General features: G+C 40.8%; 1 protein-coding gene and 1 long non-coding RNA gene across 7 annotated transcripts in view; one reads left to right on the top strand and one right to left on the bottom strand.

The window, feature by feature from the left end:
* The window catches only part of THADA (THADA armadillo repeat containing), a 325,993-nt gene that overhangs the window by 187,805 nt on the left and 119,834 nt on the right, over nucleotides 1–18,354 (bottom strand). The gene's annotated exons all lie outside the window — the stretch shown is intronic.
* Nucleotides 668–9,012, top strand: LOC132662180 (uncharacterized). The gene is made up of 3 exons (XR_009602543.3): nucleotides 668–1,009; nucleotides 5,981–6,310; nucleotides 8,542–9,012. It is a non-coding gene; the product is annotated as an uncharacterized LOC132662180 (long non-coding RNA).

The raw sequence follows: 18,354 nt of genomic DNA, 5'->3' as shown, positions 1-18,354 counted from the left end.
TTACTCCCTTCCAAATTATAGATCATTTATTGGACATCTGTGCAAAAATATGCTCACTTTTTTTAATTAGATATTTTTGTGGAAAAAAATAACAAACACAAATGTTAAAAAAAAAAAACCCACAGACACACTAGACCCCTCAGTGTCCCTCCTCACAGACAACTATGCAAAAGCATCTCTGCTTTCCTTCTAAAAAATTTGTTTATACAAGTACCTACTTTCAGTTTAGCCCTTTCTCCCCCAGCAAATACGCATACTATACATACAGTCATGCCCCTTGATTTTTTTTTTTTCATTTAAACTCTACCTGAGAAATCATTCAATATCAGGCACACTTTCCATTCAATGGCTGCATTGTATGTTGACTGTAATTGATTTCAAACCTGAATGATAGGCTTTTTGGTTGTGAAGTTACTTTTACAAACAATGACATGTAAACTTCCTTGTTAATAAATTGCAAACCTGGGGTTTGCAGGGTCAGTGTTTTACACAGGGAGACCACAAAAACATTCCGCTACAGGCCACTGTTACATTCTATAGTACCTCTAAGCAAAACTGGTCAGGAAACTCCTCAGTTTCCATTTTTAGTGGTCACTTAAAACTTTATATGAATTAAATATTGAGATCCCTGCATACACTAGCCCATACAGAATCTGTCCATCTACACCACAAGGCCTGGTGGATATGTCTTCTTGAGGAATCAGTATCTCCAGGGGAGTAAGCCACTCCTTAATGGTCTGATATCTCTTGGTTGTGTCAGAAAGAGAAGTATTCTCATGTAAGCAGACCATATGATTGCATCACAATGATCTAGAAATTGCCTTGGTAAATAACTGGCTCTGCTGACCACAAATACTGCCAGAGAAAAGGGCCGTGGAGCTACTATTCTCAAACTATAGTCATTGTTTTCATTGAATTAAAACTAATTGTTCCAAACAGCAAATTACCTCATTCAGTTACCTTAGCAGGTATTTATCAACTTGTCTATGTTGCAGAATCTATGAAGAAGGTACGTTATTCAAAGTTAAACATTTGGTGAATGTTTTAAGTAACAGTTTTGTTCTTAATAACTTGCTGGGTTTTGACTACATCTTTAAAAAAATATTCTGTTTAAAATTATTGCGCCATGCTTGATGATGTAGGACTCTGAAGCACCAATTGTGCATCTGACAGGGTTTAAGAAAAACTGAAATTATTTTCTAAGGAGAATTCTGACCTTGCTCAGGTACTCTGAGCACATAGGAATTGCTTTCTATTCTAGCATTCTCAGACTTCTCGAAACTTGTTAAGAAAATGTCAACTCTATTTCTGACCAGGGCTCCAATTCACTGCAAATGCAGAAGAGTTGAGTACTCACCGGGTTAGCATCATCTCAAGTCTGCATCAGCCAAGGGCTACTAAAGAGTTGGCTAAATGTGTACAGAGTGCTGCCTGAAGGATATGCGATATTAACAATTCTCATGTATTATAAAACAGAGTCTCAAGAGGTATGGTGTAGGAGGATATCAGAATTGTCCAAGGGGCTTATTCAAACTTCACTCACTACTGATTCTCAACTACACAAAACGCCTACGGTTCATGGGCACCTCATAGGTTTTGCGCTGCCTGTAACCTATAGCTTTATTTTAAAAGGCCCAAATCACGAGACTATTTCAGTTCATATGTGAATCCAGGAACATGTGAGTCTTACCTCTCATTTCTACTTCATCAAACCTGTAGTATGATCATATTTTTCTCAGGAAAGTAGCAAATATTTTAAGTACCTACACACTTCATGTTAAGCACTGTGCTAGGTCCTATGGAAGATAGTAACAATATGAGATAGTCACTGCTCTTGGGGCTTAAGATCTGGTTAGGAAGACAAGACACATCAATAGACTACAACTAACAAGGTAGGGCAAGCCAGTTTAAGGGTCAAATAACTGAAGCTTACAGTAACAGTGGAGTTGGGAAAGATATCACTGGGAGCCAGAGAGGTTAGGGAATGGTTTGTGGGAAACGTGGAAACCAAGATGAGTCCTGAAAAATTGGTAAGAATGGATTAAAATGGAGAGAAAACAGTATGGAGAGGGTGGGTAAGTACAGGATCCCACTGGGTAGATACACTGGCTGGATGAATCGAGGAATTCAATGACATGTGAAGGTAGAAAAGACAGGATGGCATACAAGTTTTTAGAAATGTTAACACCAGACTAAGCAGCTTTGCCTGTGTCTTAGAGGCATCGAAAGTTTCTGAACAGCAGAGAGATATGTCAAGAGAAGATAGGCTGGACTCGAGAGAGGGTAGAACACGGTGACCCAATGGACCCACTGGACATTCACTGAATGTATCTTTTCACCTCAACCAGAGCATAAATATCTATAGGTAAGAGACCATATTCATACCTCCTTGCATCGCTCTTCATACAAACCACAATTCTACGTAAACACTGGATGACTGGTAAATATTCTGGCCATGAATGAGTAAGTCGTATTAGCCAGAGAAGAAAAACATTCTAATATAGATGCCCTCAAACCTATGCGTTATGAATTTTTTCTTTTCTCTGGGACTGATACCCACCCAACTGACACCTAACTACCCAACCAACTTCAACACAATTTATCCTAATCAAGGAGAAAAGGAATTATTACTAAGGTGGCAACAAATTTAAAATTTCTTAAAGTGAATCACTAGCTGTATCTAAGGACATTCAAAATCATGATCTGAATTAATAAACTGAGTATCCTGCCAGGGCTTGAAATTTCTGAAACACAAATATATAAAGCTTGTCTCACTCATTTGCAAACAGTTCAATTCTAGTTCACCCATATAAGAAAACAGGCTGATAGGTCATCTCCACAAATATAGCCAGGCCTGGGGGTAAATTCTCCAGTGACAGGCATTTCAAACCTGTTCATCTCTGTGGCCAGAAACTAGCCTGGCAACTTTACGGAAACAAAAGAAGCAATGACCAAAAAGGAAAAACAGAATCTCTGTAAATTCAAGCTTCTAGGAAGACAAAAGGAGACCACCAAACACCAAAAACAGACAGACAAAGGTGAAAACAAAAAAGCTGGGATAGAGTGAGAAGAAAGCAGCTTTAACCTTGGGACTGTCAGACTCTACAAAAGGGGAGTTATTCCCCATCTCATCAGGTAAGAACTATGCAGGCACGACCCCTGAGAGGCCCTTGGGGAAACACAGGAGCTCCTTGAGGGAATCCACTTGCCCAGCACCAGGAATAAGGTGCCAAGAGCACAGAGTGGTTGTGAGCTGCCCCAGGGCACTGCTCCTCCGATTCACTGAGTGGTAGGCTCTCCCAGAGCCCAGCCCGGGCTATGAACAAAGCAGGCAGGCAACAGAGGTTTACTGAATGAATGAAAATGCCTGCCCAGCACTGTTTTGTTTTATTTTAAAAGCTTTTTAAAAATTAGTCTAGCCCTACTTGTTCATTGGGGAAAAATTAGATAGTAAAGGGTAATGCAAAGAAAAATCTGAAAACCACCACAAACTCACCACTCAAATATAGCTGCTGGTCTATTCTGTTGTCTGTCCACCTACACCTTTCTCCTCCTCATACATTCTTCTATAATCTGCTTTTTACACTCAACAATGTTCCAACAACACTGTCCCATGTCAGTATGAACCCATCTGAATATAGTAGCCTCAGTGTGGTATACACTCTGTGCTTTTCCTACATTCGAACATACATCTTGGGCACTGACCCAGACACCGGCCCAGAACAACTCGTCCCCATCCTGCTAAGCCACATGTGGAAGGCAGTCCTGACTCCAGCTACCTTCGGAGCTTCCCTTGGCCTGCGCATTCCACATCCAATTTTGGTAATGCCAAGGGTCTAGTTTTTGAGAGCCTCTGAGCTTTCGCTGTTTTGGCGGGCTTTGACTCCCCCCTGCCATCTAACAGCCACGGAAAATCTCAGTTGAATCAAGCTTCTCTATCTCTTAGAGACCCTGTCCTAAGATCTGCCACACATACGGAAGTTGAAATGCCAGAAACACATGCTTCTGAGCTTAACAAAAGCATCCTGATAAAAATGATGATGCAATGAAAAGAAGAATTTGGTGAAATGTGCTACAAGTAAAACGGAGCTATCTCCAACCCCTAATTCCTACATACAGATCCCCTATCATTCTGAATCATCTCAGGAACAGGGATCAAGAGAGTAATGTGCAAAGGTATAAAGAGAGAAAGCTTGCAAAGGCAAGCAAAAACATGCAGAATAAGGAACTCCATAGTAAACAGCAGCAAAGGCATAGCTTGTGCCTGGTTTTTAAAAAAACAGGACTTATTCACAGGCCATGGAGTAAACACCATAAACCTGGTTTCATTAGATGAAAACAAACGCTGAAGGCAAAAGCCTGGTGGTTTTCAGTCGGTTTTTCAAATGGGAACCCAATAAACTATTAAAACCTAGCTACTCCCCAGATTCTGGCCTATAAAACCACTCTAGAAGAGAGAAAGCAGCGCAGGGCCTGTGTCTCCTTGCCACGGTGATTGCTGATAAAAAGAACAAGCGCATCTTAAGAAAAACAGTACCCCCAAATGGAAACAAACCTACAAAGAAGACAAAGCACACACACATTTCAAAGGATGGGCAAATGCAAACTAATAAAACAGAAACAACTAATAAAGAAGAAATCTGGGCTTGGAACCCTACCAGGAGGACCATCCATCTCTGACTCTGTTCCTAGAATCCTCTCTCCACCACTGAGCGGGCCTGACACCACCATTTCTCCTTTGAGTAGTGGTCATTTAAACAGAATGAGTGATTGGACCGAACAGATGTCAGAGGCCCCAAGGTCAGAATCTCACACCCAGCAAGCACTTGTGATCCTTGCAATGGTTCCACCAGGAAGTCCTGTTACTAAATTTCAGGCAAACCATGACGGAAATTAAAGGAAAGGCATCTTCTTCAGGGCCTCTGCTCTGAGTGCACAGACTCTGACCAGGTCTCCTGCCAATCTCATGTCTCTTCCTATCCTCCGTAGATAGCCATGAAATGCTTGGACTTCTTGAATGTTTCCCTAATCCTTCCCTTCGGGAGCTGCTTTCCAGGTGGAGAATCTCCTTAAGCCCAAAGTCAGCCATCACTATACTATACACATGGAGGGAAGTGGAAGAGCCCTGCCGTTCTCCTTGTAGGAATCCCTGGCCCAGTGGTGGACCTAAAAATACAATGCTACCCATCACACAGCCAGATGATCAGTAAACACGCCATCTCCTGAATTCCTCGTGTGTGCAAGGTCCCATCTGAGCAGCTTACATGGATTTTTTTTTTAACACTAGAAATTTGTTTCTTGGGAAATGCTCTTTTTTAAATCCCATCATCTATAAAATCTCAGAATCGGTCCACCTTCAACAACTAATTTGATAGTCACTTTCTAAACGGTTTGTGGTAGACTGTTCGCAAAGATGGCCAGCAATAATTCCTACTACTCGCACTACATGTACATGCCTCCCTCCCTTCAAGAGGTAGGGCCTATTTCCTCTCCCTGTGACTCTAGACTAGATCAACTCAACAGAGGGCAGCGGAGGTGATGCTGTACCAGTTCCGCCTCAAGCTTCAAGAGGTACACCAGCTTCTGCAGTCACCGTCTTGAAGACTTGACTTCTGTGCTACCCACACCTCCCCCTGCCCAGTCATTTACCCCCCAGCTGAGGTTCCAGACGTGTGAATGGGAAACCATCTGGGTTCCTCCAGTCCCAGCTGAGGTCTCAGAGAATGCAGTCACCTGAGTGATCCAACGTGACACCACATGGTGAAGCTCAACCAGCCAAACCCAGCCAAAACCACTGAACCGTGAGAAATGATGAGCTGTACCTGAGTCCACTATATTTCGGGGTGTTTGTTATGCAGCAACAGGTTACTAAAACACGGGACCGAGTTAGACTCTGTGGAAAAGGTAATACTAAATAAAAGGGATGCTGACATCAAGGAACATACAATCTAACCTAATTACTATATTTATTCTCTCACAGCTCTGGCAGCCAGAAAACTGCATCAATAACATGGCCCAAAGTCAAAGTACCAGCAGGGCACCTCCAGAGGCTCTAGAGGAGACCCTGATTCTCACCTCTTCTAGCTTCTGGCAGCTGCTGGCCTCCCTTAGCCAGTAGCTGCGTGGCTCCAACCTCTAACTCTGTGGCCACACTGCATTCTCAGACCTGTCTCACACTGTCTCTCAGACCTGCGCCTGCCTTCCTCTTATCCATGATTGCACTAGAGCCCACCCGAACAATCCAAGATAATCACCCCACTGCAAGATCCTTAATTTAATCACATCGACACAGACCTCTTGTCTTTACCAGGTAACACTTACAGGTTCCAGGTATTGGGACTCATGGGTAGGGGGATTATTCTGCCTATCTATCACAACCGCCAAAATATAAAAGCTAAAGTACTAAGGGGCAAGAATGAACATAAATGATTTATTCCAAGGCAGTGGTTTTCCAAATCTTAAAGCAAAGGACAACTTTTTTCAAATATAATTCCAGTATTTGAAACAAAACAAAACAAAACGAATCCAGAACTGTTCTGGTTGAAGCAGGCTTGAGGTGAGTGATGATCACCTTGGCCTCCCTCATCCTTAGCAAGCACAGGCCCTGATACACCTCTGTGGACTTGAGAGGCACACTTTACAGTCTGAAGGCTTTAGAAGATGAAGTCCACATTCCTCACCCCCTTCCTTCCTATTATCCCCATTGTTCCAACCTCTTTAGCTAAAGAAGCACACTCCGTGCACCACCGCTCACTATTCCCTACAATGCCGTTGCTTTATCAAACATGTTTCAACTCTGTCTCCTCTCACTAGGAAGTTCGCTCCTTGACACCAAAAGCTGTCTTGTTTCTTCTCCAACCCCAACACCTAGAGTGGTGCCGGCACCTAGGAGGCACTCAGGAAATACCTGCTGCCTTCTGAATGTTTTCTCAGGGCTCCCTCCACAAATCGTGTCCCCAATTAACAATGGGCTATCTTCTTTTCAACCACAGGAGTCCTATCCCCATCAGGCTGACTCTAAATCGTGCAGGATTACAGACATTCTTATTTGATAATTCTAAATTTTTTTTTAATTTTTATTTATTTTTGAGACAGAGGGAGACAGAGTGTGAGTGGGGGAGGGGCAGAGAGAGAGGGAGACACAGAATCTGAAGCAGGCTCCAGGCTCTTGAGCTGTCAGCACAGAGCCCGATGTGGGGCTCGAACCCACGAACCGTGAGATCATGACCTGAGCTGAAGTCAAACACTTAACCGACTGAGCCACCCAGGCGCCCCCTTAGTTGAAAATTCTAAAGAGCATCGTATAAGCATTAATCTCCTAGTTAAGCATATGCACTCAACATGCAAACAGTTCAAACAGTGCTGAAACTGCCTCATCCAAAACGCGAGCAAGAAATCACCTAGAAATTTCTTTTACTCATTAACAATATACTAATTTAGCATAAGGTCCAGTATTTCAAAGTAAGTTTTCTGGTTTCTATCCCTGTAACACTTTTATTCTTTTAACTTTTTCAAGATCCTACTCTAAACTTTATAGACATTTTCACTAAGGCTAGTATTAATTGGCCAGTTTGTATTATTAAAATGAAGGGAAGGTACCAACAGAGTTCCAGCCTTCAAGGACCATATTAGAACTAGAAGGACTCTCAGAGAAGTCTGTTATTCTGATCATTTAATCTCACAGATGAGGAAACTGATGACCAAAGGAATTAAGGGAGTCTCCCAAGATCAAAATACAGGTTGGGAGGAAAGTGCAGGCCTAGAACCCAATTCTCTTGTTCTGCAATCTAGCCACCAGACTTTTCAGGGTTTCTATTACACAGGGAACCCAACCATCCCTGTGCGAGGCATCTGCATAACAAGCAGAGGACCCTGTGGCCCAGACAAGCCAGTTTTCAAAGGAGTGCATGTCCCGCCATTGGGTCAGACAGCCATCTCTCCATTGCTGTCAATCAGCCTGGTCAAGTTAGATTAAGGTTCCCAACTTGAGCTTCCACTCCCATGCACTGAGCCAGGCCCACCCACCGACTTTAAAGGGAGTAGATGAACAGGCAAACTGCCAGCTAAACTAATCTTTCAAAATCTATCCATCTGCTCCTACAAAGCATTTTCAGAGATCACGGGACGACAGATCTTCCATTTGGTCTAATAAGTCTCAAGTCTCTCCTGTACTCAAATTAAGAGAATCTTACTAACACATTATAACAATACCTCTAACCACCCTCCACGCAACCCCCAAATCAAAAACAAAAATAAAAACCAAAAAAACCTCTAACTCTCATGCAAATCAAACCAGAAAAGAGGATATAACAGGGTATGGACTTATGTAGGCTCAACGCTTCTTTTTCCCCAGTGAACCTGTGTTGTTTGTAAGTTTGTGAGTGCTCAGGTCAAGGCTTATTTACAAGGAAAACAAAAACAAAAACATTTAGAAAAAACAAGTAGTCACCAGGCAAATGTTACACTCCCAATTAATACACATTGTTGTCCACAACTAAGTATGTTACGATGTCTGATGTACATTCTCCCAAATTCATACAGAGAAAGAATGAAATAAGACTCAGAACACAAAGTGTGATTTTCTTCTGCTGCAGAAGTATGGAAAAGAGTCTCCATTTGTGGCTGTCCATCCCAGACTGCAGGATTTAGTCTTCTCTCTGAGCAGCTGCCTGGAAGTACTCAAAAAAATGGGATAATTTTCAACAGATTGGCTGGATCTCCAGACAGAGAGGAGAAGCCAGCACTTGGCAGAGTTGCAAAAGGAACATTTTGGACATCTTAGCCATTTGTTTTTTGGAGAGCCAGAAAATTAATCTGGAATAAGTATAACTCATTATTGTTATTATTATTAAAAACCCTAACCTCTGGCTCCTGGGGTTGGCAGCAGGAAGCATGATGGTTTCTATAGAAATGCAAATGAAATTTATTAAACTAGACATTCCAAGATCAGGATCCTGTGTTTGGTGTTCTCACGAATGCTGGTTTTTTTAAAGTACTCTGAAGTTACAAGGCTGCCATCTCTTTACAGACCCTGGAAAGCCATCTGCTTGGCCCTGGGAGTAGCCTGTACATTGAGATCACACAGAGGCAGACTTTCAACACGGCTGGGAGCGATTCCCTTCCATGCGTGTTTCCCCTTACCAGCCAGACCCAAAATCCTTCAAAGGCTGAGGCTGTGTTTGCTACTTCAACTGTATCTCCTACAGCACCTAGTAGAGGAGACAGACATAGCATACACTTCCTATATTTTAAAAAATAAATGAAGGACTAAGTCATGTCTCTTTTCTTCCCTTCTTTTAAGTTATATCCTATTGATTACAATTAATGTATACTTTTTAAAAAAAAAATCAGACAATACACAGAGTAAATAAGAAATTTCACCCTGCCCCATTCTAGACCTTTCCTACACACATATAAAAACATTAAAATTATACATGGAATATACACAGTTGTTTTGGAGGAGTGGCAGACATTGGTGTGTTGAACAAATGCTGTTTGGGAACTTGCTTTTTACAAAATATTTAGGTGCTCCTCTCACTTATGTTCTGGAGGTAGAAAGGGAAAAAAAAAAATCTAGTTTTCCCTGTCCTTAACTAAAAAAACGTTTTGAATGAAAGTACATTCCTACTACTTTATCTCCACATTGGAACAATAGTCTAGCTGACTAAAGAGTACGAAGAAGGAAATCGCATGACTTCAGAATTTTTAAGGTAATGCTCCATTAACTTCTTTCATCTAAGTCCGTGGCCATTCTGATTCTTGATTCTCTATATGTGAACTGTTTGGGGTTGTTTTTCTCTCTCTTCAAAACTGAAGACACTGAATGATGATGTGTCCCGGTGTGGGTCATTTTCTATTCATTGTACTGGAACTCGCATCCTTTACTTCTAGGAAATTTTCCTGTGCTAGTATTTCTTTGACAATTTCCTGCCCTCAATTTTCTCAGCTCTTCCATAAGCTGGATATTTAACTTCCTGAAATAACCTAATTTTCTTATTTTTTCTCTCCCATATTCCATCCCTCTTGTTCTCTTTAGCTTTACCTCTGAAAGAGTTACTTTACTCTGTCTTCCATCCTATGTATTGAAACTTTTATTTGGGTTATCATATTTTTAAATTTCTTGAGCTCTTTCTTATTCTCCGGTTGCTCCTTTAAAGATACCATCCTGTTCTTAGTTCATGTAATCAATTTTATCTTATTTCTCTGAGAATATTAACTTTTTTTTTTACATTTTCTTCTGTTCCCTATATTATGTCTGCTTCTATTTAATCCTTTCAAAAAAAAAAAAACTCTATTCTTTTCCTAATACTGGTTATAATTTTAGATGGCAGCTGTTTGATTGTAGTACTTCTCTCCCTGTTACACAAATACACACATACACACATGTACTCCAATGCAAAGAGTAACTCTAGTATTTAAAACCAGAAACCTGAAGTTCTATAATGTGTCAAACAAAGGTTATAGACAGGTCAACAAAAAGAAGGCACAAATGATGACCACTTGGAATAAGCAACATGGCAGAAGGGTATTTTTATTCAAAGGACAGGTCTGGTTTATACTCATCCACAGAAGCTTTTCATTGTATCAACCTAAAGAACACCAATTCTAAAATAAAGAACACCAATTCTAAACACAAAATGTTTTACTTGAAAGATTTCTCCCTTCTTTCCAACTCGGCTATGACTCTAAAGAAACAGAGGCACAATAGTTATTAAGGAGGCAGGAAATCCTTTCAGCTAACCAACTTTTACATAGTGTTCCTTATGGTCAAAATGTTGACCACAGTGTGGTAACTCTTTTTTGACTCTATGACCTTATTACTAAGACCATCAATTATACTCACCGTTATTTGAGCAGAGGAACTGCTTGAATGCCAAAAGACTACTTACTCCACAGTGCTATTTAACCTTTCCCAACAGAGGCTTCTTGAAACTGGGAGTTTGGTAAAATGTTTCACCTAACCTTGCAAAGATACATCCCAATAAATATTTGAAGTATATAAATACCCCCAAGTAAAGTCTTAAAAATGTGTATGACTCCCCAATGTTAAGCCAAATACTCATCTTAATTATATAATCACATTTAAAGTAAAGTAATGCCGTGAGTCTGACAAAGGTAATAATGCCACATAAACTTAGGTAGTTCAAATATTCATTATCTGCCTATATTAAGCCTATTTCCAATGCCAACATATTTTTTTTATAATATGCACAGCGTAATATTTTAGAAAAGGCTGCTACTACATTCTAGAGTAAAATTTGAGACCATATTCCATTTATTATTTATTCTGTGGTGGAGTGGGCATGAGGATACACAATGTACAGAAAGAGCAAAGGTTTGGAATCAGCTAGACCAGACCATTACTACTTATTGGCAGTGTAACCTTGAATGATTTGTCCAACTTTGCTGAGCACCTTTCTGTTTTGTTTTCTATAAAATGGGAATAATAGTTCCTACTCTTGTAGAGTTACTGTGAGAAATGAGATAATACATGGGCAAATCTAACACTGTACCTTCTCAACAAATTATACTTGCATTGTTCGTTGGCCTTGGCTCCTGCTACCCGGCCCTCTTTGTTTCCCTCCCCACGTTAAAGAGAGATGAAAGGAATAAAGAGGAGATTGGTATAAATTACCATTAAGGTCAACACACTTTGAGATCCTAAGATCCAAGAGTACCAGAGAACACAGGTCATTTTCATTCTTGCTATGCAAATAGCCTTTAAAAATACATTAAGTGCAGGCATTTGGAAATATGGATAAAATCTGGGTTTCACATAAAAAAATTAAGGTATTATTTTGAGTACATTAACACCTATACTTTGCAGTAATCATACACTAAATTATATATAAGAACCAAAGGCCAGGAAGAAAGCTATAAAATGAGATGGATAAATCCATATGGGTAGAAAAAACACAGTTCAGGTGTCTAAATGTAAACATTCTCTCACACACACACTCACGCACACCCACAGCCCCCCCATACACACATACCCACACACACAGATGTGTGTGAGACAATGAAAAGGGCAGCGTACAATGCTGTTCTCACACTCCTCTCACGTATTACAAGAAAACAGTATTTGTTTTTGATGTGTCCATTCTAGTGGCAACACCAGACACTTCCATAACTGAATATACACAGAAATAGCTGCAGATGCTTCAAAAAAAGTATATTTCATCCTTAGAAAATAATACCATAGTTCTCATATAATCATTTGTGATTACAACAGATTGGCTAGCAGTTGAGTCTGTACGGAAATAATTTCAAGTCACTCTAACAGTTTTCCAGAAAGTCTCCAAATCTGCCAGAAAACAAGGAGCCTACAAAATGATTGATATAAAGCGTAAATAAAAACAACTAACTGAAGGAACAATTGATGATAGTTTTCATATGTAAATTCTGGCATTCCATCTTATTTGTAATTAATTCCATTAAATTGGTGTTTCATAGGTCAGAGGATTTTATGACTGCACACCAAAAATGTTGTTTATAAAGCCACTTACAGGGAACTACCCACAAATATTTTCTAATACATTTTTTCCTTTTGTCCAATTCAAATTGTTATTGCTTCACTTTTTCCTTCTTTTAAGCCCAATGTTGTTCTTTTTATTTACTTCCACTTCCTTTCTTTGTCTTTCAACAAGAGGCAGTCCCTTATAAAGTCTATTCTAGTCTTTTTGGAATTCAGATAGCACCAAATTACTTTAATCTGCAAGTATGCTAAGGAAGAAAAGGGAGGGGGGGAAAAGCCAGCAAAAGGAAGAAAAGGGAAGGGGGAAGAAAAGCCAGCACACCAGGTGATAGGAGATAAATATCCTTACATACACACAGAGCCTCATCACCTCTTCACCACCACCCCCCCCCAACAAAATCCCATAAATAGGGTGGCCAAGGCTTATTTATAGAAAGGATAAAGGGTAACACAGGATAAAAATGAAAATACAGCCAAAGAAGCCTCTTAGTCTCCTCTGACCTAATTTAAATAGGGTTACTCAAGTTCATGGATCCGTAATGGATGATATTGCGAAACAAGACTGAATCCAAGAGTCATCACGGAAATACTGTTTTATTCTAAGGATGGACTATATCATATGTTTTGTCCTAAAAGATATGACTCACAGGAAGCCCATGATTCCTTTTCCTTTCTTCCCTGAAATTTGAGCAAAACCAAAAAAGGTCAAGGTGGGTGAGCCACCCATCTAAAGTCCCACCCACTTCAATGGGTTGTTATCAGACGTGACTTAAGTAAGTCACCTAACTTCTGAGTCTCAGTTTCCTCATCTGTGAAGTAGGGATAATTATACCTAGCCCAACCACCTCACATGGCTACCATTCGGATCAAATGAGGTAAGAGATCTGAAAGCACTTTGAAATCACCAAGTTCTACTGATTCTACTTCCTCTCTCATTTGTGGTCCCTTCTTCTAATCACCATTGTCACTATTCCAACTCAGATCACCAACATTTTTTCCTAGGCTATATCAAATGGTTTACAAATATCAGACCACACAGGTGCCCAATGATGAGGAAGATGGAAAAGCGGGGGTCAGGAGACAAAACAGGGCCATGTAATAAATTTTGCATAAAGCTACAACGTATTCCATTTAAATAGCTAACATTTATTTGAGACTCTCCTGTGTGTGTGGTGTGTATTTGTGCATATGTATGGAAAGATGTTCTTTATTTTATGAAATGATTCTCACAGATGGGTTTTTTTTTTTTAATGTCTTTACTTAACCAAATGAAAAGGTCAGCAACTCTATTATATTGAGCCTCAAAATTAAAAAAAAAAAATTTTGCTGGCTCATGAAACCCAAAAGTCTGGGTACCACCAGTCTACATTATCCTAACAAACAAAACTATTCCAACAAACTGATCTCCCAGTCTTCAGCTTTTATTTCCAATCCAGCTACCGTGGGTTCTCTACACAGCAGCAAAACTGATCACACTGAAACAAATCTAGTCCTGTCGTGGGGCGCCTGGGTGGCTCAGTCGGTTGGGCGTCCAACTTCGGCTCAGGTCATGATCTCGCGGTCCGTGAGTCCATGCCCTGCATTGGGCTCTGTGCTGACAGCTCGGAGCCTGGAGCCTGCTTCAGATTCTGTGTCTCCCTCTCTCTCTCTGCCCCTCCCCCACTCATGCTCTGTCTCTCTGTCTCTCTCTCTCTCTCTCTCTAAAATAGACATTTAAAAAAAATTTATTTTAATCTTAAAATGGTTTCCTTGCTGCCATGTCCTTGAGTTGGCTACCAAGGCTCCCACCTCACCTCCTGCCCACCTTACTTGTACTCTGCACAGCAGTCATGTTTTGTGATGGCTCATTTCACCCCCAGACTTCTGCACAGGAGCAGTCCCCCCACTGCTTCACCTCCTCTTTCCCTGCTAAACATTGCATATCCTTCTGCTCAGTCATTATCTTCCCTGCTCTGGGGTGCCTTCTTGATTCCCCCAAGCCCAGGTTACACGTATCCCCCATGTGCTCTTACAGCAATACTTCCCTCACTGTAGAACTTCATTCATACACTGATAAAGATTTACTGGGTTTCTGCTATGTGCCAGGCACTGTTGTAGATGCTGGAGACACAGCAGTAAAGGAGACAAAGACCCATCCCCAAGGAGCTGATGTGCTAGTAAGAGGAAACAGATTAAAAATTATAATTTAAAATAACAGAGAAGAAAAATATGTGGTGATTGCTCATCATCATATCCTAGGAACTGAGCACTATGCCTGGCTCCTAGCTCATGCTCAAGAGGGATGTTAGTCGGTAAATGCAAGAGTGTCAAAAAGCGTTACACAGGTGTGAAGGACTGACCGCTGTGTGCGTGCGTTCATACTGGCACATCAAAATCTCTTCTCCAAGTCTTGCCTGAGCTTTCAGAAGCCTCAAAGCATGCTATGTCAGTCACACCAGGGCACTCGCTATTCTAAGACTTGGTTTTATACTTGGCAAAAGCAGTAATTTTACCAGTAATTTTCAGATCAAATGAGTTAAGCGCCGAAGTCTTGAAAGTCCCAACTTGGCAGAGTCTGCATCTTCCTCAAATTCAAAACACAAAATTAAAAGAAAGCCAGTTCCTTATATGGTTCAGACACCAGGACGCTGGCTCCATGCTCTACCTAAAAGGTTAATACTGGAAACGTCAATAACTGCCACGAACAAGGACCCTGTCAGATCACCGTCAAGGAATAATCCCACCTGAGTTATCACTTGCTAAAGTGAATTAAAGTCAAGAAAGTAAACGTTTAATGAATACTCCCTTGCCTTTGGGTCAAGAAAGGGCTCAGAAATAAGGTTTCCTTTAATTAAAAATAAAAGTAACACGGAAAGCTGAAATGAGATGTGAGGAACACTCAACGTGGGTCAGCTAGTCAGCCTGAGAAAGAGTTGGCAATACCCAGGTCAAGCTGCTCCAGGGTGTGACTATAACACCATTCCGTTGATGCGAAGATTTGGAAAAGAGATTTTCTGGAAAGAACTAGGCCTAACATCTCCAACACCAAGCACGAGCCAAAAAATAAACCTGGTACAAAGGTACCCAGTGGTTCTGAAAATAGCTCGGTGTCTTTACAGACTGCAAATATATCAAGCCGCAGGCCTGAGATGTGCACCAATCAATCAACCAACTGACAAATCTGTATTAAGCTTTGGGCTGAGTGCTCTGGAGGACACTAGCAGACAGAGGTTACAATTCTACGCCTCACGGAACTTAAAATCAAGTTTAAAAAACAAGATGGAAATTAATGGAAAAACAAAACCAAGCTATGAGTGAAGGACCGGTGTGGTAAGAGCCAGAGCGGTGCTCTAGCCTTGCTCAGAAGGCCAAAGCAGAAGGGAGAGCCTACTGAGGGATGCTCAGGGAAGACTAGTTTCACAAGAAGTGAGGCAGCCAGGAGCTTGGCAGATCTGGAAAGGCAGAGGAAGAGAGGTCCTGAACTCGTTCAAGTGAACCTTGGCCATGCGGGGTGGTTGAAGGAGGAAAAGAGTGTGTGTAGGAGAAGGGGGCGGATGGCATGAGGACACTGAAGAGGCAGGGATGTGTAAGGCCTGCCTAGGGCCATGGAGAGGGCTGGAACAAAAAGTCTCCTCTAGGAGAGAACAGGTTGGTCTGTGGAAGGTCCTGAATGCCAAGTTAATGAATTGAAGCCATATTTCTCAAATACCATAAAGAGGCTTGAAGTTTTGGCAAGTGAGTAACATGATGAATTGTGTTTGGGTCTGTCCTAGGCGTTTTCACATAAGCCTACACTGCTCACACAAAAGAATTTAAAAAAGGATTTTTCTAAACAATGTTTGAAAATTTAGAAGCCAGCATATTTTCATTGGATATTTAAATAAAGTCATATTACTGTGACTCAGTTTTAGGTCATTCAGTAAATCATACATACTTGAGAAAATGCAGCAACCATTGAAAGGTCCATTTTAAGCAGCAATGAAAAGTGACTTTTGAAAGGCAAACCCATTCCTAACTATGCCCACTCCCTTACTTCACCCTCCCCCAAACCTGACTAGGGTCTTTTCTTTTTTTGCTTGAAGTGTTACAGATTTCCTTATGTACCTGGAAGGAAGAGCTGTTAGTCATCAATCTGGATGCTGTACGTTAATAGGGTCTTTGTTCAGAAATTTTAATTATAGGTTTGAGCCTTGGATGAACGTGAAATGAAAATATTAGAGGGGACTTTCTCTCTGCTTATCTGCCAATTAAGCAGTACCGGGGACTTACAAAACTGTCCCTCTGTGTATCGATGGCGAGGCAGTTTCTGCCCTGGTGTCTGGGGGCATGGCCGACCCAAGTTTACTCCTACTTGGTTCTCTGGCCTGATATTGGGCTGCCTTGTGACACTCAACTTCCAATCAAAGGCCCGAAGATGCTCAAATGTAATTTTGGCAGTTTCATACATTTTAGAGGCTCCTGCCTCAACAAAGGCAGCATGACTGCACTCGCCTGCACTGGCTCCAGGCAAGCCCAGGGCTTTACCACCTTTGACCCCCATAAGCTGTGTAAAGGGAACACAGGGTTTAGAGCCAAGCTTTAATCTACCTGAGAGTTTACGAAATGATTTTACTCTGGCGAGTGGTTATCTGGGGAAGGCTGCTGAACCAAAGGTATTTGGGGCTACATTTTATACTTTACACTTTATACTATTATCATCATCATAAAGACACTAGCATTTAAAAATTATAAACAAGGAACCAAATAAATAGCAAAGGTACCGGTTACAGACTCTGGATTTTGAAAGTTTTCTGAGCAACAACAAAGCAAGGAGAAAACTCTGGTTAATAAAAGACCTGATTGGGATGTGTTCAGGCACCTTTCCACAGAAAATCTAATTCACACCAGTGTCACAAAAGGGAGAGTCGCTGACCAAAAAATGTCAGTAAAATCAATAAGAAAAGTATAAAGAGAATTTCCCAGAGTAGTAGGGTGAAAAACCAGAAGTGCCCTCAAATGTCTATGTCACTTCCCCCAAAAGCACCAGAAGAGTGATTGGCAAAATGTTTCGTTCAAAAAAGATAGAGGAAGCTTTTTAATTTCAAAGTCAAATAAAATTAACAACCTCTCCAATATATTCGAATGTTCAGATTCCTAGAGAAAAGCGGTATGTAAACATAATATAGAGGAACTATTAGGGCAACATTTAATCGAAAGATGAAAGAAACTAAACTCAGTAGATGGTTTTGGAAACAAGACCAAAGAGACTTTTGGTGTCTCTTAATTTCTGCCATTCTTCATTCACTGAACCCTTATGCTATTAGAGGCACTAAGTTTGGCATAGTGGGGTTACAAAGATACATTTGGCTTTCAGTTCCCCTCAGTACTGGGGGGCAACTCCAAATCAAAATCATGAAACACATAACAAAAAGCCACCCTTTTTTGAAACCTATCTTAAACATTAAAAGGCATCTGCAGTTGAAAATGCAAAGGTAACAACGCCCACAGAGAGATGATTATTTGGACAGAGACATGTGGTAAACATTTCCTAGGGAAGGAGCAAATGAAAAAAGGTCAAAGGTAAAAGTCAACTGAGAAGAGCTGCAACATCTCAGCAATTTACAAATCTAAAGGAGAGCAGCAAAGGGTGGGGATACACACCCCACCACCACCACCTCCACTCATTACAAACAAGATTTAAGAGACAATCTTTCCCTTCTCTGGGTGAATACCATAACATCTGTTTCCTTGTCATGACAGCAACTAAGTTGATTCAAGAAAATATTCTCTCTCTCTTGTTAAAGTTGTTGGTGCATAATTACATGATTTCTCTTGAGCCTCGGTTTCCTTAAGACATGTTTATTCTGCACATCTGCTCTCCCCATACCTGATTACACAAAGGTATCATAAATAGCAAACCA

The sequence above is a fragment of the Panthera onca genome, chromosome A3 (assembly GCF_046562875.1).
Source record: "Panthera onca isolate mPanOnc1 chromosome A3, mPanOnc1 haplotype 2, whole genome shotgun sequence".
In the NCBI taxonomy this organism is placed as follows: domain Eukaryota; kingdom Metazoa; phylum Chordata; class Mammalia; order Carnivora; family Felidae; genus Panthera; species Panthera onca.
The sequence above is the reverse complement of the archived record's forward strand: the minus strand, read 5'-3'. Positions and strand labels throughout refer to the sequence as shown.